At 31.9% G+C, this 25,236-nt stretch overlaps 2 long non-coding RNA genes across 2 annotated transcripts; both read right to left on the bottom strand.

Annotated features, from left to right (window-relative positions):
• Positions 1–18,964: 18,964 nt before the first annotated feature.
• On the bottom strand, positions 18,965–19,328 carry LOC127723080 (uncharacterized). The gene is made up of 2 exons (XR_007991848.1): positions 19,261–19,328; positions 18,965–19,012 (listed from the first exon to the last, which is right to left on the bottom strand). It is a non-coding gene; the product is annotated as an uncharacterized LOC127723080 (long non-coding RNA).
• A 4,323-nt stretch (positions 19,329–23,651) lies between these two features.
• Positions 23,652–24,019, bottom strand: LOC127723079 (uncharacterized). The gene is made up of 2 exons (XR_007991847.1): positions 23,948–24,019; positions 23,652–23,699 (listed from the first exon to the last, which is right to left on the bottom strand). It is a non-coding gene; the product is annotated as an uncharacterized LOC127723079 (long non-coding RNA).
• Positions 24,020–25,236: the final 1,217 nt, after the last annotated feature.

The raw sequence follows: 25,236 nt of genomic DNA on the forward strand, positions 1-25,236 counted from the left end.
TGCCAAAGAATTTTAGACCTGCGGAAAGTAACAAAGATGTAGGTTGTATATATCAGAATGTAAAATGTCGTTCTTTTATTAAACTAAGTCCTATGATCATTGATCGCTTGGTATCTTCTCTCTAGTTTGGATATACATGTAAAAGATTTAATTTTTATACTTTCAGAGATCTTTCTTCCAATAACATAACAGTAGTTACAAATGAGCTATCTGGGTTGACATCCCTTACAGAATTGTAAGTATTGATACCCAGGCAAGGAAGTAAGTTTTTACAATAATGATATTGCAATGATAAATAAGAAATTACTTTAAAAAATGTTAAAATAGACGGATATTAAACAACCTAACGACACATTTTATGTAAGTGGTTGTCAATATCCATCGTCTCGAGTTGGTTGGTCGTGACTTTATATATCAACTTAATATTGCTTCAACATCTAACTATTTGTATCGATTAATGTTGACCATAAACTATAGTGTATGAGTTGTATTTGTGTTCACGAAAGATAGGCGAAAGATACAATAGGGACATTCAAACTTATAAGTCGAATGTCTTTACTCCGTATGTAGGCGCTGCTGGGACGATGCTGCATAGAAATGGAAAGACCACAACTAGAAAATTGAAAAACATCTCTTTGTTGGTAGAGTTTAGTTCTGATCTGAGCCTCATTGATGATTTGAAGATGTAAGTCAAGATATGACATAGACTTAACTGTATCTATTATCTCCTATAGTTCAAGTTCATTTGAATCGATGCAGCAGCAAAGCCTTCAAATTTAAAATTTTTCAGTGGTGAAAGGAAATCATCTATCAGACAGGAAGTGAAATTAATATAAAATGAGAAGGATCGAGACCCGTAAGCTTTTCTATCTATCATATGCCATACGTAACTTCTTTCTGATAGAATATGCATACCCATTCGAGGCACCTGATATCACCCCCAGTTATTGGTTGATCTGTGTTGTTCAGTCTCGAGTTTTGTTTGTGGTGTTTTGTGAACTTGTTTGTCTTTTTTCGTTGTCTTTTGGTTTTTGTCATGACCTTGTCACTTTCTCTCGACTTATGAGATCTCTAGACTCTAGTATTGATAATTCGCTATTGCCTTTCAGAATGCCTAACCATGGCAGAATATATGACAGTTGTTTTCGATTAGTTTTGTTTGTTGATAGGGTCGAGCGTTGGATTTTTGTCAGGTTTAATTTACTTCCCCCTTTTAAAATTTACCTTGTTATAAATGGGAAAGTTACTTATCCTTTCATGTCGTCAGAACAAATTCCGCCTTGTTTTGGGATTTCTTTTATTATACTCTTATTTAACTGTGGATCATTCTGTGGTCAGTTGTTATTTTGCCGTGTTGTCTTTTTATAAAACTTATATCATAGGTTTATATCAGCAATGTCTAAAACGAGTTCGAAAATCAATGCCGATCAATAATTTTTAAAAGAATTTAGCCACTTGGAAACATTAATAATTTGGAAATTGCACTAGTAGCGGCCTCATGTGTACAATTCTTGCCATATTTGTATGAAACTTATATCATAGGTTTATATTAGCAATGTCTTTAACCAGTCCGGAAATAAGTGCTGATCAATTATTTTTTAAAGAGTAATGCCCCTTGGAAACATCTATTATATGGAAAATTGCATTGTAGGTGCTCTCGTCTGTACAATTTTTGCAAGATTTTTATCAAATTCATATCAAAGGTATAAAACAGCATTGTCTCAGACAATTACAAAAATAAGTACTGATCAAATATTTTTAATGAGTTTCCCTTGAAAATATTAAATATATCGCTCTCAAGTCTTCAAAGCTTTAGTAAGATCATTTTTAAAAAGTTCAAAAGAACACAAAAAAAATGTGTTTTCGTTATTGTCCTTATCAGCAATGACCTAGAAGGAGAGCGAGACCTTGTGACTTGACGTGTTATAACTATGTTTCTATGACGTTCTTAACTCATCGCCGTACGGACATATGCCAGTCATATGACTGAACAACAATCGTTTAAATACGTTTTGAGCTTGTGTTTGTGTGTATGTGAGTCAAACATTTATGAAATGGAAGTGTTAAAGGATAGTATATATGATATACCAAACGTGTTAAGTTATTGACCTGCCCATATTCCCAGGGCATTTATTACTATTATCAAGCTACTATTTTATCCATGATCTTCATAAATGAAGATGATTTCTATCTATACATATAACTTCATCCACGACTTAAAGATATCCCAAAATTTACCTAACTGCCAATGCTTTGCATCTAAATAACAATTGGTGTTAACTAGTCAGACGTTGTCTATCACTTTTTCAAAATTGTCCTAATTGTGTAATATATCAGTAAACTGTTTTGAATTAACAATTAAATGAAAGTCTTCCATAATAATGTCTATTCTATAGACCTCGTATTTGCAGTTCATACATTCAAATGTAGTGCATGCAATCGTTAGTCTATCATTTTACTGGTTCAAATCATATGATTTTGATATTCCTTAAATTCACTCAAGTTTCAGTTATTATTAACAACATTTTTTTTCTGGAGATTTTCAATTGAATGAAATTTCTCATGTAGATGCCAAAGAATGTTTTGACATTTGGAAAGTATCAGAAATGTAGATTATATGTATCAAACTTTGAAATATTGTACTTATATTGAACTACGTCCTATGATCGTCGCCCCTTTGGTATCTTCACTCTGGTTTTCGATATAAGATTTAATTTTCATACTTTCAGAGATCTTTCTGACAATGACATAACAGTAGGACCGAATGTTCCACAGAACCCCTAACAATTTTTTGAACTTACATTGGAGTGTGTTAAGACATATTTTATACATTACCCTTTTCAAATGTTGGACGGGATTTCGTTTTGTTCTACAGTTGACTTGTTGCCCAGTCCTTTAATTTGTCTATCCATCTTAGTATGGTATTCAATCAAATCATTTTAATATCTAATAAATTATGAATTCAGATGCCGACGCATTCACTGGCCTTAAAAGAGTAGAAAGTTTCAAAAATTAAATCACCAATATCAGTTTAGCGAAAAACATATTAGATCTATTGAATAAATGTTTTTGTCGAACACGAATCTTGATGAATTGTAAGTATGATTTGTGCTCATCTCAGACTTGATCTTATTATAGATTATATTGTATATTTAATCATTTACAAACTTATCTGATGTTCTTCAGTATACTATTGCGTTATATATTTAATGTGGAATTAGGGCAATCAGAATTACATCAACATTATCAGGTTGATGAAAATATATTTGATTCATTAAAATACGTTCTTACCCTGTGTTCTTTAATATACTTGTGTGCCAATAGCTCAGCAGGTTGATCACCATTGTCTACAAACACTACCTTCTTACATACCTATTTAACTTTTGATGTACTTCATAATTTCAAAATTTATCTTAGAATTCATTTTGGTAATTTGAGTATTATTGTCTTGATTAAGTACGTTCTTATATAATCAAGATGATTGATTGTCTTCAGAAAGTGTATCCAATAACATATAAGTAAGTTTACCAGATAGCCTGTTATCAATAAACACAAACATGACAAAGTAACAAGAATTGCACTTGGGATTTATGCTTATCACAGACTTTATTTTATCAAAGATTGTTTTGTTTATATAATCATGTATATATATAACTGATGTTCCTCAATAATCTTGTTTGTCAACAACTCAGAAGGTTTACCATCATTTTATTTGTACACAAACTTCCTTTGTACATACTAATCTTACTTTAAAAGAGGGGCGAAAGATACCAGAGGGACATTCAAACTCATAAATCGAAAATAAACTGACAACGCCATGGCTAAAAAGAAAAAGACAAACAACAGTACACAAAACTCAACATTTAAAAATAAAGACTAAGCAACACGAACCCCACCAATAACTGGGGGTGATCTCAGGTGCTCCGGAAGGGTAAGCAGATCCTGCTCCACATGTGTCACCCGTCGTGTTTAAACATCACTCAATATTTTAAGGTTGCAGTTGAAAGCTTAAAAAATGCATCAACAGTGCCAGTTTAAAGAAAAATATATATTAAACTATTGAATACACTGAGATCGAAATTGGAATCTTTGGTAAGTTCAGTATCAGTGTTTTAATAAAACTTGTTCTTACATAATCATGATAATTGATTTTCTTCCAGAGATTTAGAGAAAAACAACTTAGTAAGTTTACCAAAAGATCTGTTATCGTCGAACACGAATCTTGAAAGTTTGTAAGTATGATTTATGCTTATCTAAGACTTTATCTTATTATAGATTATATTGTATATTTAATCATGTTCACATATCTGAAGTTCTTTAATATACTCGGTTGCCAAGAACTCAGCAGTTTTGCCATCATTCTCTAATAATTTCGTTCAATATTTTATGTTGAATTTTAAATCAATGATAACTGCATCAACAATATCAGGTGGATGACAAATATATTTGATCCATTGAATAACTGAAGATATCCCTTTGAAATGTTTGGTAATTTGAATATAAGTAGGTTAATCAAAAATGTTCATGATCATTGATTTGCTATTAGATATTTACTGAATAACAAGTTAAAACGTTTACCAGAAGGTCTGTTAGCATTGACCACAAATCTTCTAAATTGTAAGTGTAATTGATATCTATATCAGACCAGGGATGGGGTAATCGTAATCTTTAATCGTAATCGATTGTAATTGATTACAGTTTTCCAAGTAATCGACAGTAATCTGTAATCGTCACCATTTTCGATTACATGTAATTCTAATTCAATTTAAAGACATCTTGACATTGAACCAATGCATTTTTATTCTAATTCAATACAAGAGACACATGAACTTGTATTCTGTTTTGACAAAAAAAATATATAGTGATTATGAGTTTAAATAGAGTATAAAGAATTTCTCAACTGCATCTTTGGCTTTTCTGATCAGATGATCAAAGTAATTTAAAGAGTGACACGCAGACTTTGTTTTGATTTCAATTATCTCTAATTAAGTATCAGATTTACATTATATGGCCCTAGGATATAAATGTTTACTCCATTGACACCTTTATAATCTATAATTAAGAAGATTATTCAAACAAAAATATTTAATCCATGCATATAATTAAATTTAAGTATTCAATTATCAAATTATCTAGAATAATCATTACACTTTTATTTTAAAGTTTCAGAATAAAAATCAAACATTTGTATAGTAATGAACATTATAAATTATCATCTAATAATTCAAATTTATAATCTGTAAATAAAGAGTTAAAACGAACAGCAAAATTTAAGTCAGTAAGACAGTATGTTATAAAATATGTGCAAAATATGAAGCAAATGACCCATAATAAAAAGATGTGACTGGTGCATTGGTGGAAGTCAATGCAGGAACTTTATCACCACTCTATCTTGTTGACCCATATTCCAAGAACTTGTAATTTATTTGGTTTATCGTTCTAGACAACTGTTACAAACAAGACATTTAAAAGCAGTTCTTGTGTAAAGTTCTTAATTTTCACTAACAAACTCTTTGACCAGTATAATTGTGGTAAGCTTTCTTTAGTTATTCAAAAAAAAAAAAGAAATGTGCATGTAATTGACAGTAATCGAAAAGAAATGTAATTATTTTTCATAAAGTAATAATTCGATTACACTAAAAACTCAGTGTAATCGATTACTAAAAAATCCTTCGTGTAATTGATTATTAATCGATTACAATTGACAGTAATCGTGCACATCCCTGTATCAGACTTAACCTTATTAAATATTATATTGGTTTTTTAAACTCGTTCATATGTACCCTGTGTTCTTTAATATACTTGTGTGCCAATAGCTCAGCAGGTTGATCACCATTGTCTACAAACACTACCTTCTTACATGCTTATTTAACTTTTGATGTAATTCATTATTTCAAAATTTATCTTAGAATTCATTTTGGTAATTTGAGTATTATTGTCATGATTAAGTACGTTCTTACATAATCAAGATGATTGATTATCTTCAAAAAGTGTATCCAATAACATATAAGTAAGTTTACCAGATAGTCTGTTATCAATAAACACAAAGTTACAAAAAAAGTAATTGTGATTTATGCTTATCACAGACTTTATGTTATTAAAGATTGTTTTGTTTATATAATCATGTATATATATAACTGATGTTCCTCAATATTCTTGTTTGTCAACAACTCAGAAGGTTTACCATCATTTCATTTTGTACACAAACTTCCTTTGTGCATACTAATCTTACTTTAAAAGAGGGGCGAAAGATATCAGAGGGACATTCAAACTCATAAATCGAAAATAAACTGACAACGCCATGGCTAAAAAGAAAAAGACAAACAACAGTACACAAAACTCAACATTTAAAAATAAAGACTAAGCAACACGAACCCCACCAATAACTGGGGGTGATCTCAGGTGCTCCGGAAGGGTAAGCAGATCCTGCTCCACATGTGTCACCCGTCGTGTTTAAACATCACTCAATATTTTAAGGTTGCAGTTGAAAGCTTAAAAAATGCATCAACAGTGCCAGTTTAAAGAAAAATATATATTAAACTATTGAATACACTGAGATCGAAATTGGAATCTTTGGTAAGTTCAGTATCAGTGTTTTAATAAAACTTGTTCTTACATAATCATGATAATTGATTTTCTTCCAGAGATTTAGAGAAAAACAACTTAGTAAGTTTACCAAAAGATCTGTTATCGTCGAACACGAATCTTGAAAGTTTGTAAGTATGATTTATGCTTATCTAAGACTTTATCTTATTATAGATTATATTGTATATTTAATCATGTTCACATATCTGAAGTTCTTTAATATACTCGGTTGCCAAGAACTCAGCAGTTTTGCCATCATTCTCTAATAATTTCGTTCAATATTTTATGTTGAATTTTAAATCAATGATAACTGCATCAACAATATCAGGTGGATGACAAATATATTTGATCCATTGAATAACTGAAGATATCCCTTTGAAACGTTTGGTAATTTGAATATAAGTAGGTTAATCAAAAATGTTCATGATCATTGATTTGCTATTAGATATTTACTGAATAACAAGTTAAAACGTTTACCAGAAGGTCTGTTAGCATTGACCACAAATCTTCTAGAATTGTAAGTGTAATTGATATCTATATCAGACCAGGGATGGGGTAATCGTAATCTGTAATCGTAATCGATTGTAATTGATTACAGTTTTCCAAGTAATCGACAGTAATCTGTAATCGTCACCATTTTCGATTACATGTAATTCTAATTCAATTTAAAGACATCTTGACAATGGACCAATGCATTTTTATTCTAATTCAATACAAGAGACACATGAACTTGTATTCTGTTTTGACAAAAAAAATATATAGTGTTTATGAGTTTAAATAGAGTATAAAGAATTTCTCAACTGCATCTTTGGCTTTTCTGATCAGATGATCAAAGTAATTTAAAGAGTGACACGCAGACTTTGTTTTGATTTCAATTATCTCTAATTAAGTATCAGATTTACATTATATGGCCCTAGGATATAAATGTTTACTCCATTGACAGCTTTATAATCTATAATTAAGAAGATTATTCAAACAAAAATATTTAATCCATGCATTTAATTAAATTTAAGTATTCAGTTATCAAATTATCTAGAATAATCATTATACTTTTATTTTAAAGTTTCAGAATAAAAATCAAACATTTGTATAGTAATGAACATTATAAATTATCATCTAATAATTCAAATTTATAATCTGTAAATAAAGAGTTAAAACGAACAGCAAAATTTAAGTCAGTAAGACAGTATGTTATAAAATATGTGCAACATATGAAGCAAATGACCCATAATAAAAAGATGTGACTGGTGCATTGGTGGAAGTCAATGCAGGAACTTTATCACCACTCTATCTTGTTGACCCATATTCCAAGAACTTGTAATTTATTTGGTTTATCGTTCTAGACAACTGTTACAAACAAGACATTTGAAAGCAGTTCTTGTGTAAAGTTCTTAATTTTCACTAACAAACTCTTTGACCAGTTTAATTGTGGTAAGCTTTCTTTAGTTATTCAAAAAAAAAAAAAATGTGCATGTAATTGACTGTAATCGAAAAGAAATGTAATTATTTTTCATAAAGTAATCTTTCGATTACACTAAAAACTCAGTGTAATCGATTACTAAAAAATCCTTCGTGTAATTGATTATTAATCTATTACAATTGACAGTAATCGTGCCCATCCCTGTATCAGACTTAATCTTATTAAATATTATATTGGTTTTTTAAACTCGTTCATATGTACCCTGTGTTCTTTAATATACTTGTGTGCCAATAGCTCAGCAGGTTGATCACCATTGTCTACAAACACTACCTTCTTACATGCTTATTTAACTTTTGATGTAATTCATTATTTCAAAATTTATCTTAGAATTCATTTTGGTAATTTGAGTATTATTGTCATGATTAAGTACGTTCTTACATAATCAAGATGATTGATTATCTTCAAAAAGTGTATCCAATAACATATAAGTAAGTTTACCAGATAGTCTGTTATCAATAAACACAAAGTTACAAAAAAAGTAATTGTGATTTATGCTTATCACAGACTTTATGTTATTAAAGATTGTTTTGTTTATATAATCATGTATATATATAACTGATGTTCCTCGATATTCTTGTTTGTCAAAAAATCAGAAGGTTAACCATCATTTCATTTTGTACACAAATTTCCATTGTGCATTCTAATCATACTTTAATTGTCACTCAATATTTTAAGGATGCAGTTGAAAGCTTAAAAATGCATCAACAATGCCAGTTTAAAGAAAAATATATATTAAACTATTGAATACAAGGAGATAGAAATTGGAAATCTGTGGTAAGTTCAGTATCAGTGTTTTAATTAAACTTGTTCTTACATAAACAAGATAATTGAATCTCTTCCAGAAATTTAGAGAAAAACAACTTATTAAGTTTACCAAAAGATCTGTTATCGTCGAACACGAATCTTGAACGTTTGTAAGTATGATTATGCTTATCTAAGACTTGATCTTATTATAGATTATATTGTATATTTAATCATGTTCACATATCGGATGTTCGTCAATATACTCGCCGACGTCAAAGTGAACTGCCCTTTAAAGCAGTTCATTAGCAGTTTTATAGCAGTTTCTTGAATTTTTAGCAGTTTTAGAGCCGTTTAAAGCAGTTTTGTTTTAAGCAGTTAAAAATAACTGCTACTGGTAAATGAAAACTGTTAATGCAAGCAGTTTAAATATTTACATAAGCAAGATGATTGATTGTCTTCCAAAACTATATTCAATAACAAAGAGGTAAGTTTACCAGATAGTCTGTTATTATCGAACACAAAGTTACAAGAATTGTAATTGTGATTTATGCTTATCACAGACTTTATGTTATTAAAGATTGTTTTGTTTACATAATCATGTACATATATAACTGATGTTCCTCAATATTCTTGTGTGTCAAAATATAAGAAGGTTAACCATCATTTCATTTTGTACACAAACTTCCTTTGTGCATACTAATCTTACTTTAAACATGACTCAATATTTTAAGGTTGCAGTTGAAAGCTTAAGAAATGCATCAACAATGCCAGTTTAAAGAAAAACATATATTAAATTAAAAACCAATTGTTCTCTGGAAGGTCTTTCCATATCAATTTTTAAAATAATAAATAACAAGCTACTTTCGATCACTCAAAATTACTATTGGCGTCAAATCATAGGTTTCTTCATACCTATTCAATAAGTATGTGGTGTATATATACTGTTGTCTGAAATAAGGGAGATAATTTGCTACATCCAGTTTAGGAAATGACACTCACGGTCTCACATAATAGCTTTATTCACACTGGTTCCAAAAATAAATGGTATCTATATATTTTTCCCTGAAATAAGGATGATAATTGCCAACTTCCGGTTTAGAAAATGTCACTTCTGGTCTCATATGATAGCTGCATTTACACTGATGCCAAAAATATATGGTTTCTATATACTTATGTCTGTAATAAGGGAGATTTTAGGTACTTCCAGTTAATTGAAGGTCACTTCCGGTATCAGATGATAGGTTTATGCATGCCTATTAAAAAAATATGTGGTTTCTTGGTATTTTTTTCCATTATATAAGTGCAAAAATGGCTACGTCCGGTTTATTCAAGGTCATTTCGTGTCGCTTCGGTCAAAATTGGACAATACATCTGGAGGATATATCTAGCAATTTGGTAAAATAGACTTGCCGATTTCTTTTACGGTTACGGAGGAGATGCACTCACAAGGAAAAAAGTGCTTGGAAAGATAACTCCTACAAAGAAAAGTATTCGGTTATGCAGGGTCAATTTCAAAGGCACATAAACTGTGCGATATCATATACCAAACAACTAAGCGACATCTTGCGAAATAAAAATTATACACAAGAAATTAATGTGGCGGAAGGAGGAAAAAAATAAATAAAAACCAATTGTTTAGAAAAATTAATCAAAACATCCTAAGGATATAACGAGCAATTTGGTAAAATAAATTTGTTTTTTTCTTATACAGTTGCAAAGTATTAGAAATAACAAGAAAAACAGTGTTCGGGGAGATAACTCTTACACGGAAAAGCATTCGGTTCAGCGTTGTCAGTTTCAAAAGCATATTAACTGTTCGATATCATATATAAAATAACTAAGCAACATCTTGCGAAATAACCAAACAGCACAGGAAAAAAAATTAGACGGAAGAAAAAAAAATAATCAGAACAAATGCAATAGGGCTTTCTACAGAATAGTGGAAAGACCTAAGTATTAAATACAAGGAGATAAAAACTGGAGATCTTTGGTAAGTTCAGTGTTTTAATAAAACTTGTTCTTACATAATCATGATAATTGATTTTCTTCCAGAGATTTAAGTGACAACAACTTAGTAAGTTTACCAAAAGATCTGTTATCGTCGAACACGAATCTTGTAAGTTTGTAAGTATGATTTATGCTTATCTAAGACTTTATCTTATTATAGATTATATTGTATATTTAATCATGTTTACATATCTGAAGTTCTTCAATATACTCGGTTGCCAAGAACTCAGCAGTTTTGCCATCATTCTCTAATAATTTCGTTCAAAATTTTATTCTGAATTTTAAATCAATGATAACTGCATCAACAATATCAGGTGGATGACAAATATATTTGATCCATTGAATAACTGAAGATATCCCTTTGAAATGTTTGGTAATTTGAATATAAGTAGGTTAATTAAAAATGTTCATGATCATTGATTTGCTACTAGATATTTACTGAATAACAAGTTAAAACATTTACCAGAAGGTCTGTTAGCATTGACCACAAATCTTCTAGAATTGTAAGTGTAATTGATATCTATATCAGACCAGGGATGGGGTAATCGTAATCTGTATTCGTAATCAATTGTAATTGATTACAGTTTTCCAAGTAATCGACAGTAATCTGTAATCGTCACCATTTTCGATTACATGTAATCCTAATTCAATTTAAAGATATCTTGACAAGGAACCAATGCATTTTTATTCTAATTCAATAAAAGAGACACTTGAACTTGTATTCTGTTTTGACAATAAAAATATATAGTGTTTATGAGTTTAAATAGAGTATAAAGAATTTCTCAACTGCATCTTTGGCTTTTCTGATCAGATGATCAAAGTAATTTAAAGAGTGACATGCAGACTTTGTTATGATTTCAATTATCTCTAATTAAGTATCAGATTTACATTATATGGCACTAGGATATAAATTTTTACTCCGTTGACAGCTTTATAATCTATAATTAAGAAGATTATTCAAACAAAAATATTTAATCCATGCATTTAATTAAATTTAAGTATTCAATTATCAAATTATCTAGAATAATCATTACACTTTTATTTAAAAGTTTCAGAATAGAAATAAAACATTTGTATAGTAATGAACATTATAAATTATCATCTAAAAATTCAAATTTATAATCTGCAAATAAAGAGTTAAAACGAACAACAAAATTTAAGTCAGTAAGACAGTATGTTCTAAAATATGTGCAAAATATGAAGCAAATGACCCATAATAAAAAGATACGACTGGTGCATTGGTGGAAGTCATTGCAGGAACTTTATCACCACTCTATCTTGTTGACCCATATTTCAAGAACTTGTATTTTATTTGGTTTATCGTTCTAGACAACTGTTACAAACAGGACATTTAAAAGCAGTTCTTGTGTAAAGTTCTTAATTTTCACTAACAAACTCTTTGACCAGTTTAATTGTGGTAAGCTTTCTTTAGTTATTAAAAAAAAAAGAGATGTGCATGTAATTGACAGTAATCGAAAAGAAATGTAATTATGTTTCATAAAGAAACCGATTGTAATCGATTACACTAAAAAATCAGTGTAATCGATTACAAAAAAATCCTTCGTGTAATTGATTATTAATCGATTACAATTGACAGTAATCGTGCCCATCCCTGTATCAGACTTAATCTTATTAAATATTATATTGGTTTTTTAAACTCGTTCATATGTACCCTGTGTTCTTAAATATACTTGTGTGCCAATAGCTCAGCAGGTTGATCACCATTGTCTACAAACACTACCTTCTTACATGCTTATTTAACTTTTGATGTAATTCATTATTTCAAAATTTATCTTAGAATTCATTTTGGTAATTTGAATATTATTGTCTTGATTAAGTACGTTCTTACATAATCAAGATGATTGATCGTCTTCAGAAAGTGTATCCAATAACATATAAGTAAGTTTACCAGATAACCTGTTATCAATAAACACAAAGTTACAAGAATTGTACTTGTGATTTATGCTTATCACAGACTTTATTTTATTAAAGATTGTTTTGTTTATATAATCATGTTTCTCTAATTCTATGGAAATTTATCCCTTTCCGAACCCATTGTATAAAAAAATTTAATCAACGTGTGGTTGCCGGTGATCTCAAAAGATCTTTGGATGATTTTAAGGGTCATAACCTTTTTAGCTAACTGGATGAATCAAAATATGCTAACAGGTGTTAATGAAATTGACAACTTCGTGGAATGTGAAAGGCACACGAAGGGGATTTTCGTTTAACAAAAAAAGAAAATTTATTTTTTAATCATTAGAGAAACAGATTTTTACATAGTTACTCGTGGATTATCGGATTTATCCAATCTTGATAGTTAAATTATAAATTTTAAAGTCCTCGCCGAGGCTCGGACTTTAAAATTGATAATTTAACTATCTCGATTGGATAAATCCGATAATCCACTGGTATCAATGTAAGAATCTATATATATATATAACTGATGTTCCTCAATAATCTTGTTTGTCAACAACTCAGAAGGTTTACCATCATTTCATTTTGTACACAAACTTCCTTTGTGCATACTAATCTTACTTTAAAAGAGGGGCGAAAGATATCAGAGGGACATTGAAACTCATAAATCGAAAATAAACTGACAACGCCATGGCTAAAAAGAAAAAGACGAACAACAGTACACAAAACTCAACATTTAAAAATAAAGACTAAGCAACACGAACCCCATCAAAAACTGGGGGTGATCTCAGGTGCTCCGGAAGGGTAAGCAGATCCTGCTCCACATGTGTCACCCGTCGTGTTTAAACATCACTCAATATTTTAAGTTTGCAGTTGAAAGCTTAAAAAATGCATCAACAATGCCAGTTTAAAGAAAAATATATATTAAACTATTAAATACACTGAGATCGAATTTGGAATCTTTGGTAAGTTCAGTATCAGTGTTTTAATAAAACTTGTTCTTACATAATCATGATAATTGATTTTCTTCCAGAGATTTAAGAGACAACAACTTAGTAAGTTTACCAAAAGATCTGTTATCGTCGAACACCAATCTTAAAAAGTTGTAAGTATGATTTATGCTTATCTCAGACTTTATCTTATTATAGATTATATTGTATTTTTAATCATGTTCATATATCTGAAGTTCTTCAATATACTCGGTTGCCAAGAACTCAGCAGTGTTGCCATCATTCTCTAATAATTGCGTTCAATATTTTATGTTGAATTTTAAATCAATGATAATTACATCAACAATATCAGGTGGATGACAAATATATTCGATCCATTGAATAACTGAAGATATCCCTTTGAAATGTTTGGTAATTTGAATATAAGTAGGTTAATTAAAAATGTACATGATCATTGATTTGCTATTAGATATTTACTGAATAACAAGTTAAAGCGTTTACCAGAAGGTCTGTTAGCATTGACCACACATCTTCTAGAATTGTAAGTGTAATTGATATCTATCTTGATAATGAACCAATGCATTTTTATTCTAAATCAATAAAAGAGACACATGAACTTGTATTCTGTTTTGACAATAAAAATATATAGTGTTTATGAGTTTAAATAGAGTATAAAGAATTTCTCAACTGCATCTTCGGCTTTTCTGATCAGATGATCAAAGTAATTTAAAGAGTGACATGCAGACTTTGTTTTGATTTCAAATATCTCTTATTAAGTATCAGATTTACATTATATGGCCCTAGGATATAAATTTTTACTCCGTTGACAGCTTTATAATCTATAAGTAAGAAGATTATCCAAACAAAAATATAAATTCATGCATTTAATTAAATTTAAGTATTCAATTATCAAATTATCTAAAATAATCATTACACTTTTATTTTAAAGTTTCAGAATAAAAATCAAACATTTGTATAGTAATGAACATTATAAATTATCATCTAAAAATTCAAACTTAAAATCTGCTATTGCAAATAAAGAGTTTAAACGAACAACAAAATTTAAGTCAGTAAGACAGTATGTTATAAAATATGTACAAAATATGAAGCAAATGACCCATAATAAAAAGATGTGACTGGTGCATTGGTGGAAGTCAATGCAGGAACTTTATCACCACTCTATCTTGTTGACCCATATTCCAAAAACTTGTAATTTATTTGGTTTATCGTTCTAAACAACTGTTACAAACAGGACATTTAAAAGCAATTCTTGTGTAAAGTTCTTAATTTTCACTAACAAACTCTTTGACCAGTATAATTGTGGTAAACTTTCTTTAGTTATTCAAAAAAAAAGCTTCTTTAGTTATTAAAAAAAAAAGAAATAAGCATGTAATTGACAGTAATCGAAAAGAAATGTAATTACTTTTCATAAAGTAATCGATTGTAATTGATTACACTAAAAAATCAGTGTAATCAATTACAAAAAAATCCTTCGCGTAAATGATTATTAATCTATTACAATTGACAGTAATCGTGCCCATCCTTGTATCAGACTTAATCTTATTAAATATTATATTGGTTTTTTAAACTCGTTCATATGTACCCTGTGTTCTTTAATATACTTGTGTGCCAATAGCTCAGCAGGTTGATCATCATTGTCTACACACACTACCTTCTTACATGCTTATTTAACTTTTGATGTAATTCATTATTTCAAAATTTATCTCAGAATTCATTTTGGTAATTTGAATATTATTGTCTTGATTAAGTACGTTCTTACATAATCAAGAAGATTGATTGTCTTCAAAAAGTGTATCCAATAACATATAAGTAAGTTTACCAGATAGTCTGTTATCAATAAACACAAAGTTACAAGAATTGTAATTGTGATTTACGCTTATCACAGACTTTATTTTATTTTATATTGTTTTGTTTATATAATCATATAACTGATGTTCCTCAATATGCTTGTGTGTCCACATTTCAGATGGTTTATTTTGTACACACACTTCATTTGTGCATTCTAATCTTACGTTAAATGTCACTCAATATTTTAAGGTTGCAGTTGAAAGCTTAAAAAGCTTAAAAAATCCAACAACAATGCCAGTTTAAAGAAAAAATATATAATAAACTATTGAATACAAGGAGATAGAAATTGGAAATCAGTGGTAAGTTCAGTATCAGTGTTTTAATTAAACTTGTCCTTACATAATCAGGATAATCGATTTTTTCCAGAAATTTAGAGAACAACAACTTAGTCAGTTTACCGAAAGATCTGTTATCGTCGAACACGAATCTTGAAACTTTGTAAGTATGATTTTTGCTTATCTCAGACCTTATCTTAATATAGATTATATTTTATATTTAATCATGTTCACATATCGGATGTTGTTCAATATACTAGCCGAAGTCAAAGTGAACTGCCCTTTAAAGCAGTTCATTAGCAGTTTTATAGCAGTTTCTTGAATTTTTAGAAGTTTTAGAGCCGTTTAAAGCAGATTTATTTTAAGCAGTTTAAAATAACTGCTACTGGTAAATAATAACTGTTAATTCAAGCAGTTTAAATATTTACATAAGCAAGATGATTGATTGTCTTCAAAACTATATTCAATAACAAAGAGGTAAGTTTACCAGATAGTCTGTTATCATCGAACACTAAGTTACAAGAATTGCACTTGTGATTTATGCTTATCACAGACTTTATTTTATCAAAGATTGTTTTGTTTATATAATCACGTAGTTTCTCAATATTCTTGTGTGTCAAAAAATAAGAAGGTTAACCATCATTTCATTTTGTACACAAATTTCCATTGTGCATTCTAATCATACTTTTATTGTCACTCAATATTTTAAGGATGCAGTTGAAAGCTTAAAAAATGCATCAACAATGCCAGTTTAAAGAAAAATATAAATTGAACTATTGAATACAAGGAAATAGAAATTGGAAATCAGTGGTAAGCTCAGTATCAGTGTTTTAATTAAACTTGTCCTTTCATAACCAGGATAATCGATTTTTTCCAGAAATTTAGAGAAAAACAACTTAGTCAGTTTACCGAAAGATCTGTTATCGTCGAACACGAATCTTGAAACTTTGTAAGTATGATTTTTGCTTATCCCAGACCTTATCTTAATATAGATTATATTTTATATTTAATCATGTTCACATATCGGATGTTGTTCAATATACCAGCCGAAGTCAAAGTGAACTGCCCTTTAAAGCAGTTCATTAGCAGTTTTATAGCAGTTTCTTGAATTTTTAGAAGTTTTAGAGCCGTTTAAAACAGATTTATTTTAAGCAGTTTAAAATAACTGCTACTGGTAAATAATAACTGTTAATTCAAGCAGTTTAAATATTTACATAAGCAAGATGATTGATTGTCTTCAAAACTATATTCAATAACAAAGAGGTAAGTTTACCAGATAGTCTGTTATCATCGAACACTAAGTTACAAGAATTGCACTTGTGAGTTATGCTTATCACAGACTTTATTTTATCAAAGATTGTTTTGTTTATATAATCATGTATATATATAACTGATGTTCCTCAATAATCTTGTTTGTCAACAACTCAGAAGGTTTACCATCATTTCATTTTGTACACAAACTTCCTTTGTGCATACTAATCTTACTTTAAAAGAGGGGCGAAAGATATCAGAGGGACATTCAAACTCATAAATCGAAAATAAACTGACAACGCCATGGCTAAAAAGAAAAAGACAAACAACAGTACACAAAACTCAACATTTAAAAATAAAGACTAAGCAACACGAACCCCACCAATAACTGGGGGTGATCTCAGGTGCTCCGGAAGGGTAAGCAAATCCTGCTCCACATGTGGCACCCGTCGTGTTTAAACATCACTCAATATTTTAAGGTTGCAGTTGAAAGCTTAAAAAATGCATCAACAGTGCAAGTTTAAAGAAAAATATAGTAAACTATTGAATAAACTGAGATCGAAATTGGAATCTTTGGTAAGTTCAGTATCAGTGTTTTAATTAAACTTGTTCTTACATAATCATGATAATTGATTTTCTTCCAGAGATTTAGATGACAACAACTTAGAAAGTTTACCAACATATCTATTATCGTCGAACACAAATCTTAGAGGATTGTAAGTATGATTTATGCTCTTCTCAGATTTATCTTATTATGGATTATATTGAATATTTAATCACATAACCACATATTTGATGTTCTTTAATATACTTTTGTTAGTCCCCAAAGGTATCACCAGCCCAGTAGCCAGTATTTTGGTACTGGCATGAAAATACGGATTTCGTGTTATTAAAATTTGCTGTTACAAGATTTGGGAAATTATTAAAAATCAAGGAATGCATCTCCCTCATGCAAAGCTCTGATTCCTTGCCCAGCTTTGGCTATACTTTTTTGTCCTTTTTGGTTTATAGCTCTTCATGCTTTTAATAAGCTTTGGATTTTCAAATATTTTGGCCTAGAGCATCACTGAAGAGAAATTGATTGTAAAAATGCGCATCTGGTGCAGAAAAATTGGGACCGTTTATGTTGTTACGAGAACTCAGTAGTTTTGTCATCTTTTTATTTTAATTTCGTTCAATATTTAATGTTGAATTTTAGGGCAATCAAAATTACATCAACAATATCACGTGGATGACACATATATTTTATCCATTGAATAACTGAAGATAGACTTATGACATGTTTGGTAATTTGAATATAAGTAGGTTAATTAGAAATGTTCATGATCATCGATTTACTATTAGATATTTATTGAATAACAAGTTAAAAAGTTTACCAGAAGGTCTGTTAACATTGACCACAAATCTTCCAATGTGCATGTAATTGACAGTAATCGAAAAGAAATGTAATTATTTTTCATAAAGTAATCGATTCGATTACACTAAAAAATCAGTGTAATCGATTACTAAAAAATCCTTCGTGTAATTGATTATTAATCGATTACAATTGACAGTAATCGTGCCAATCCCTGTATCAGACTTAGTTTTATTAAACATTATATTGGTTTTTTTAACCTCGTTCATATGTACCCTGCGTTCTTGAATATACTTGTGTGCCAATAGCTCAACAAGTGTATCACCATTGTTTACAAACACTACCTTCTTACATGCTTATTTAACTTTTGATGTAATTCATTATTTCAAAATTAATCTTAGAATTCATTTTGGTAATTAGAGTATTATTGTCTGGATTAGGTACGTTCTTACATGATCAAGATGATTGATTGTTGGGCTGGCTCGACCAGTCAGTTTAAACCAGGTGATTGGATTTTCTAAGAGATAAAACAATCAGGTGCTGACTTTTATTCTATCACCAATCCAAAAATGGTAAATAACTAAAAATTCAAAATAAAATACAATTTTACAATGTGTTAAATAATATTATTAAAGTTAATGATTCATCCGGTATGAGTAGCGGCGTAGTCCGGGATGTAGCAATTCAATGCTCCGACACGGTGTAGTTCAGAATGAAGAAATGAAATACTTCCAATGTAAAAATAGATAAATTATACTTTTGTTGCACAGTCAAATGTATCACGCGCAATTTGAAGGCATCAAACAAACTATTTCAAAAGTTACTCACGCTGTGGTTAGCCACAAATTGTGATTAAGAATGCATCCTGCGACAGTCCTTTGTCCAGTGATGTGACGATTTGCAAAAGACGGATGCGAGGCTACGGTAACAATAGAATGTTGCACGGTGAAGTCCAGATTTAACTCCGGTAAAATGTAAACTAATCGTGAATATAATTACACAAAATATATAGATAAATTAGGGAATCCAAGGCAACACACCCCCCGTCTGATATCAGACTGATATTACTATTCAATGATTAAATCACATATGAATATAGAATATATAAATCCCAATTGAAGCTTGGTACGGCACAGTTTCTCATTCTTTAAAAGGAAGTATCCGACGATATGATAGTCATCTGTGTACATTTCACATTGTTGTTGTTGCAACGGTAAGAACAATTTTTCCCAACGTTGAGAGACGGCGATCGAAGATAGTCCTCTTCTGACTTTGCTATAGTCACATATTTGTGAGTCTCTGGCGAAATAAATCGTTTCCTCTTAACGTTTAATCCTGCGGATCTAGTTGTTATATGACGATCTCGATTTTTGATTTTGTCGAAGTAATGTCTGCCAAAAGGTGTTACTTTGTAATGATGTCCAGATAAGATCACTGGTTCGTTTTCATTAAGATTCGAGTCAGATATGACGATACTACTTCCTACTCGGAGTAGTCCTAGCTTATTCAAAGGCAGATTGAGATTGGCAATTGGTCCTTGTTTCGGAATATGTTTTTGTTTCTGAACGCAACTTATTTCTTCTCCGTGATTTTCAGGTCTTGTTGATTCCAGAATGAAAGTTTCGTTACCCATAGAATTTTCAATTGAAGCCATAAATTTCGCTTCTGTTGACACAAGTGCTTCTCCTTTAGAAAGATTCGTGAATCTACCATACTTGGTACTAGGTCCAGTACACTGAAGAATTTTTATGGAATGGGTTTTTGCAACCTTGACATTCGATTTAAAGTTTAGGCCGTGATCCTGACTAACGATTGGATTCTCGTCCTTGACTGATATTTCCGGTCCTGAGTCAAGAAGTTGTTCTGGTTCCGTAAATGAAACGTTAGTTATCTTCGTGTTGAATTCAAGTGGAACAATTTGCTTGTCAACATATGTATTTCAAATTATGACCCAACCAAGTTTCAACTTTTGGGCAAATGGAGTTCTGGATGGTCATAGGCGTTGTTCAAGGACGTGGTGTGCCTCTATAAGGTCTCTTCCAATTAACAGTTGAATTTTGCACTTTTCCTCTATTGGTGGAATGCTTCCTCTGAGTTCTTTTAAATGAGGATGATGCATTGTTACTTCAGGAGTAGGGATTTTGTCCCGATTATTGGGAATATCATCACATTCGATTAATGTAGGCAGATCAAATTGTACGTCACTCTGTACAGATTTTATGAAGAAATCTCTTCCTCTCTTACCAGAAGTAGCTACTCTGCCGGAGCATATGTTAGAGAGTAGTTTTCCGGTTTTTCAAGAACGTGGAACTGTCTGAAGAATTCAGGCGAGGCAAAAGACCGGTTGCTTTGGTCGTCAATGATGGCGTACATCCGAATAATTTTGTCTGTCCTGTCCTTGTGGTACTCATCCACAGGTAATATCTTGGCATAAGATTTCTCACTCTTATGATCCTTGTAGATCTCTGTGCAGGTCGAACCTAGAAAGGTTAACTTTGTTTCAGCTTACTCTGTCTGCTCCCCGCCGTAGATTGTTCCAGGCGAATTATCTTGAGAAATGATGAGTGGTTGCATCCTTGTTATGTGTAGTGCGGTGGTGTGTCGTTGACTTCCACACTCGTTACAACTGATGCTCGCGTTGCAATCACGACTCCTGTGTGTGGTTAACTCACAGCACTTGTAGCAAACATTGTTCTGTCTTAACAGTTCTTTGCGATCCTCGATAGGTTTGGCTCGGAACGCTCGACATTCGTTTAAGGGATGCTTTGTATGATGCAAAATGCAAAGACTTTGTTGTTCACTGCTGTCTCCAGGTTGCTGTTCAGGTTCTATTTTATGGACGTTGACTTCAGAATACGTCTGAGTTGTGAACTTTGGCGCAGCACCTTTTGCATTTCGTGTGACTTTTGACCCAGAGATGAACCCAGGATCGTTCTTAATTTTGCTAATTTCCCTGATGAAGGCAGGGAATTCTGTGAAAGACGGAACGGTAACTTCGTATTTAGACCTGTATCTTGAAGCCCTTGTTATCCACTTTTCTTGGAGTCCATATGGCAGTTTTTCCACAATTGGATTTATCCCGGACGAAGAGTCGAAATAAGCTAGCAAACATCCCAGCTTGGGATTTTCCTTGTGATATTCTATTTCTGATAGAATGTCAGACAAGTCACTGTCTTTGTTCGTAAAGGTAGGAAAGTTGACGAGTTTACTTGTGAGACAGGCCTCCAACATTTCTGGAGCACCATATCGCTCATCCAGTCTCTGCCATAACCTCTGTAGGCCTCTTGTTGGGTTGTTGGCATTTGATGCCCTTATACTCATGGCATGTTTGGCAGATTCTGGCTCTAGCCACTTAATCAATAGGTCTATCTGTTCCGAGTCCGAAACATGTAATTCGTCTATGACGTTTTTAAAGCTGGCTTTCCATGTATGGAAGGATTCTGCCCGGTCATTAAAGCTTGTTAGCCGTGAGAACAGCAGGTCCTTACGTAGGAGAAATCTAGTTATCTTTGATGTAGGATTGATTTGTTGCAGGTGTGCAACAGGGGTCTCTCCTATAACGCCTTGTTTTTGGTATGCAACAGGGATCTCTTCTGAAACGCCCTGTTTTCCTATGCCTTTTATTGTTCCCAGATCTGGGAATTCATTAACGTCCGGTGACTTAGCATGTGTAGACAAGACCGCAGGTTTCTGTGATGGCAGGTTCAATGCCACGGAGGGCACGAAGTCTGGCGCTTCATGACTTAGCTCAATCTTAACAGAAGTTTGTTTTTTTCTGTTGAGGGGCTATCACGTCATGAATGGAAGTTGGTTCAGGATGTTTATTAACAAAGTCTTGCACACGTTGGAGCAGGTCTTCTGTTTCGTCAGAGAGATCGCTAAATGCTTGGCGGCCGTCGTATTCCAGGATACGAGCCTCGGCTTCTGCGGCTGCAGCTTCACTTTGTGCTTCTAGAAGGTTCAAATTGGCCTTTAGTTAAGCTCTTTCCCGGCTTACACGCGCAGCCTCTTGTTCCAATTGAGCTTTCCTGCGTATTTCGTGAGCTTTTCTTTGGGCGGCTTCCTGTTCTAATTGAGCTTTTCTTTGAGCGGCCTTCTGTTCTAGTTGAGCGTTTCTTTGAGCGGCCTCCTGTTCTAGTTGAGCTTTTCTTTGAGCGGCCTCCTGTTCTAGTTGAGCTTTTCTTTGAGCGGCCTCCTGTTCTGCTCGGATGGCTTCTTGCTCCATTTCGGCTTTGACTTCCGTTTGTGTGAACAGAGCTTGTTCTTCTAATAAGGCCTCCTGTTTAAGGATCAGGGTATGTTTTTCGGCAAAGGCAATTTTAGACTTAGCAGCCTCTTTTTTGGCACGCTTCCTCCGTGCAAGACTTGACATGTCAGAGACGTTGGAGCTCCCATTGTGCGAGGTTTTCTTGCTCTTAGATGTCTTTTTTTTCGTAGATTTAGCCTTTGTCAGGGTGAGGCGATGCTCGTGTAAGGTTTCAATTGCTAGACATTCGGATATCTGTTGAAAGTTTACATGTATCAATGTTTTGAAGGCTGTCTACCGTTCTTGTATTTTTAAGAAATTTCAAGTACTCGTCTGTGAGCCTGCGATAAATAGTACAGGCTTGTACAATTTTATCTTGTGCTGTTAGCAATTGCTGGAGGTCGTTAGAAGGCATGGTCGTTTCCAATAACTGCAATTCTAGGTCTGACCATAAGGCCTCTAAGTCATAATAGAACTTGTAACGTTTCTCTGTAAAAAACTCCTTGTCCCTTTTCGGTAAGTTCACGTACTCGCCTAGTCTTGGCATTTTCATCTAAAGGTGTTGTAGAAGACGGGTTCTCTATTTGTCCTTTAAAGACATCTCCCTCTGGGGGTTGAACCTCGTATTGCTGCTCCGCTTGACTGGGATCCATGATATAAATCAACTAACTGTAGGCAATGTTTGTTCAACGTTGTTGGTTTGCTGCCTAGGACACACAAGCTGTGTTGCGTAGTGTCAATGTAACAGCTACGAACGATGCTCCGTTGTATTTCCTGTTCAGGAGATGTGTAGACAAGTTGTTGTCAATTTACTGTGTACAGGAATGCACAGCCGACGTCTGGTTGTAAGTGTTGTCACTGCCGCAAGGTGGAGTATTCTTTAATACACAACAGACAAGTTGTAGCTTATTTACTGTGCTGGCTCGACCAGTCAGTTTAAACCAGGTGATTGGGTTTACTAAAAGATAAAACAATCAGGTGCTGACTTTTATTCTATCACCAATCCAAAAATGGTAAATAACTGAAAATTCAAAACAAAGTACAATTTTACAATGTGTTAAATAATATTATTATAGTTAATGATTCATCCGGTATGAGTAGCGGCGTAGTCCGGGATGTAGCAATTCAATGCTCTGCTACGGCGTAGTCCAGAATGAAGAAATAAAATACTTCCAATGTAAAAATATATAAATTATACTTTTGTTGCACAGTCAAATGTATCACGCGCAATTTGAAGGCATCAATCAAACTATTTCAAAAGTTACTCACGCTGTGGTTAGCCACAAATTGTGATTAAGAATGCATCCTGCGACAGTCCTTTGTCCAGTGATGTGACGTGGCAAGGTTTATTTGCAAAAGACGGATGCGAGGCTACGGTAACAATAGAATGTTGCACGGTGAAGTCCAGATTTAACTCCGGTAAAATATAAACTAATCATGAATATAATTACACAAAATATATAGATAAATTAGGGAATCCAAGGCAACACAATTGTCTTAAGAAAGTGTATCCAATAACATATAAGTAAGTTTACCAGATAGTCTGTTATCAATAAACACAAAGTTAAAAGAATTGTAATTGTGATTTATGCTTATCACAGACTTTATTGTATTAAAGATTGTTTTGTTTGTATAATAACGTACATATATAACTAATGTTGCTCAATATGCTTGTGTGTCCACATCTCAGAAGGTTTACCATCATTTCATTGTGTACACAAATTTCCTTTGTGCATTCTTATCATACTTTAATTGTCACTCAATATTTTTAGGATGCAGTTGAAAGCTTAAAAAATGCATCAACAATGCCAGTTTAAAGAAAATTATATATTAAACTATTGAATACAAGGAAATGGAAATTGGTAATCTTTGGTAAGTTCAGTATTAGTGTTTTAATAAAACTTGTTCTTGTAATAATCATGATAATTGATTTTCTTCCAGATTTTTAGGTGACAACAACTTAGACTGTTTACCAAAAGATCTGTTATCGTCGAACACGAATCTTAGAGAATTGTAAGTATGATTTATGCTTATCTCAGACTTGATTTTATTATATTGTATATTGTATATTTAATCATGTTCACATATCGGATGTTCTTCAATATACTCGGTTTGCCATCATTCTATATAAAATTTCGTTCAATATTTGATGTTCAATTATAAAGCAATACAATTACATCAATAATATCAGGTGGATGACAAATATATTAGATTCATTGAATAACTGAAGATACCCCTTTGAAATGTTTGGTAATTTGAATGTAAGTAGGTTACTTAAAAATGTTCATGCTCATTGATTTTCAATTAGATATTAACTGAATAACAATTTAGAAAGTTTACCAGAAGGTCTTGTAACACTGACCACAAATCTTCCAGAATTGAAAGTGTAATTGAAATTTATATCAGACTTAATCTTATTAAAGATTATATTGTTTTTTTATGCTCGTTCATATGTACCCTGTGTTCTTTAATATACGTGTGTGCCAATAGCTTAGCAAGTTTATCACCATTGTCTACAAACACTACTTCTTACATGCATATTTAACGTTTGATGTAAT

Source organism: Mytilus californianus, unplaced genomic scaffold, assembly GCF_021869535.1.
Source record: "Mytilus californianus isolate M0D057914Y unplaced genomic scaffold, xbMytCali1.0.p SCAF_13, whole genome shotgun sequence".
NCBI classification, from domain to species: domain Eukaryota; kingdom Metazoa; phylum Mollusca; class Bivalvia; order Mytilida; family Mytilidae; genus Mytilus; species Mytilus californianus.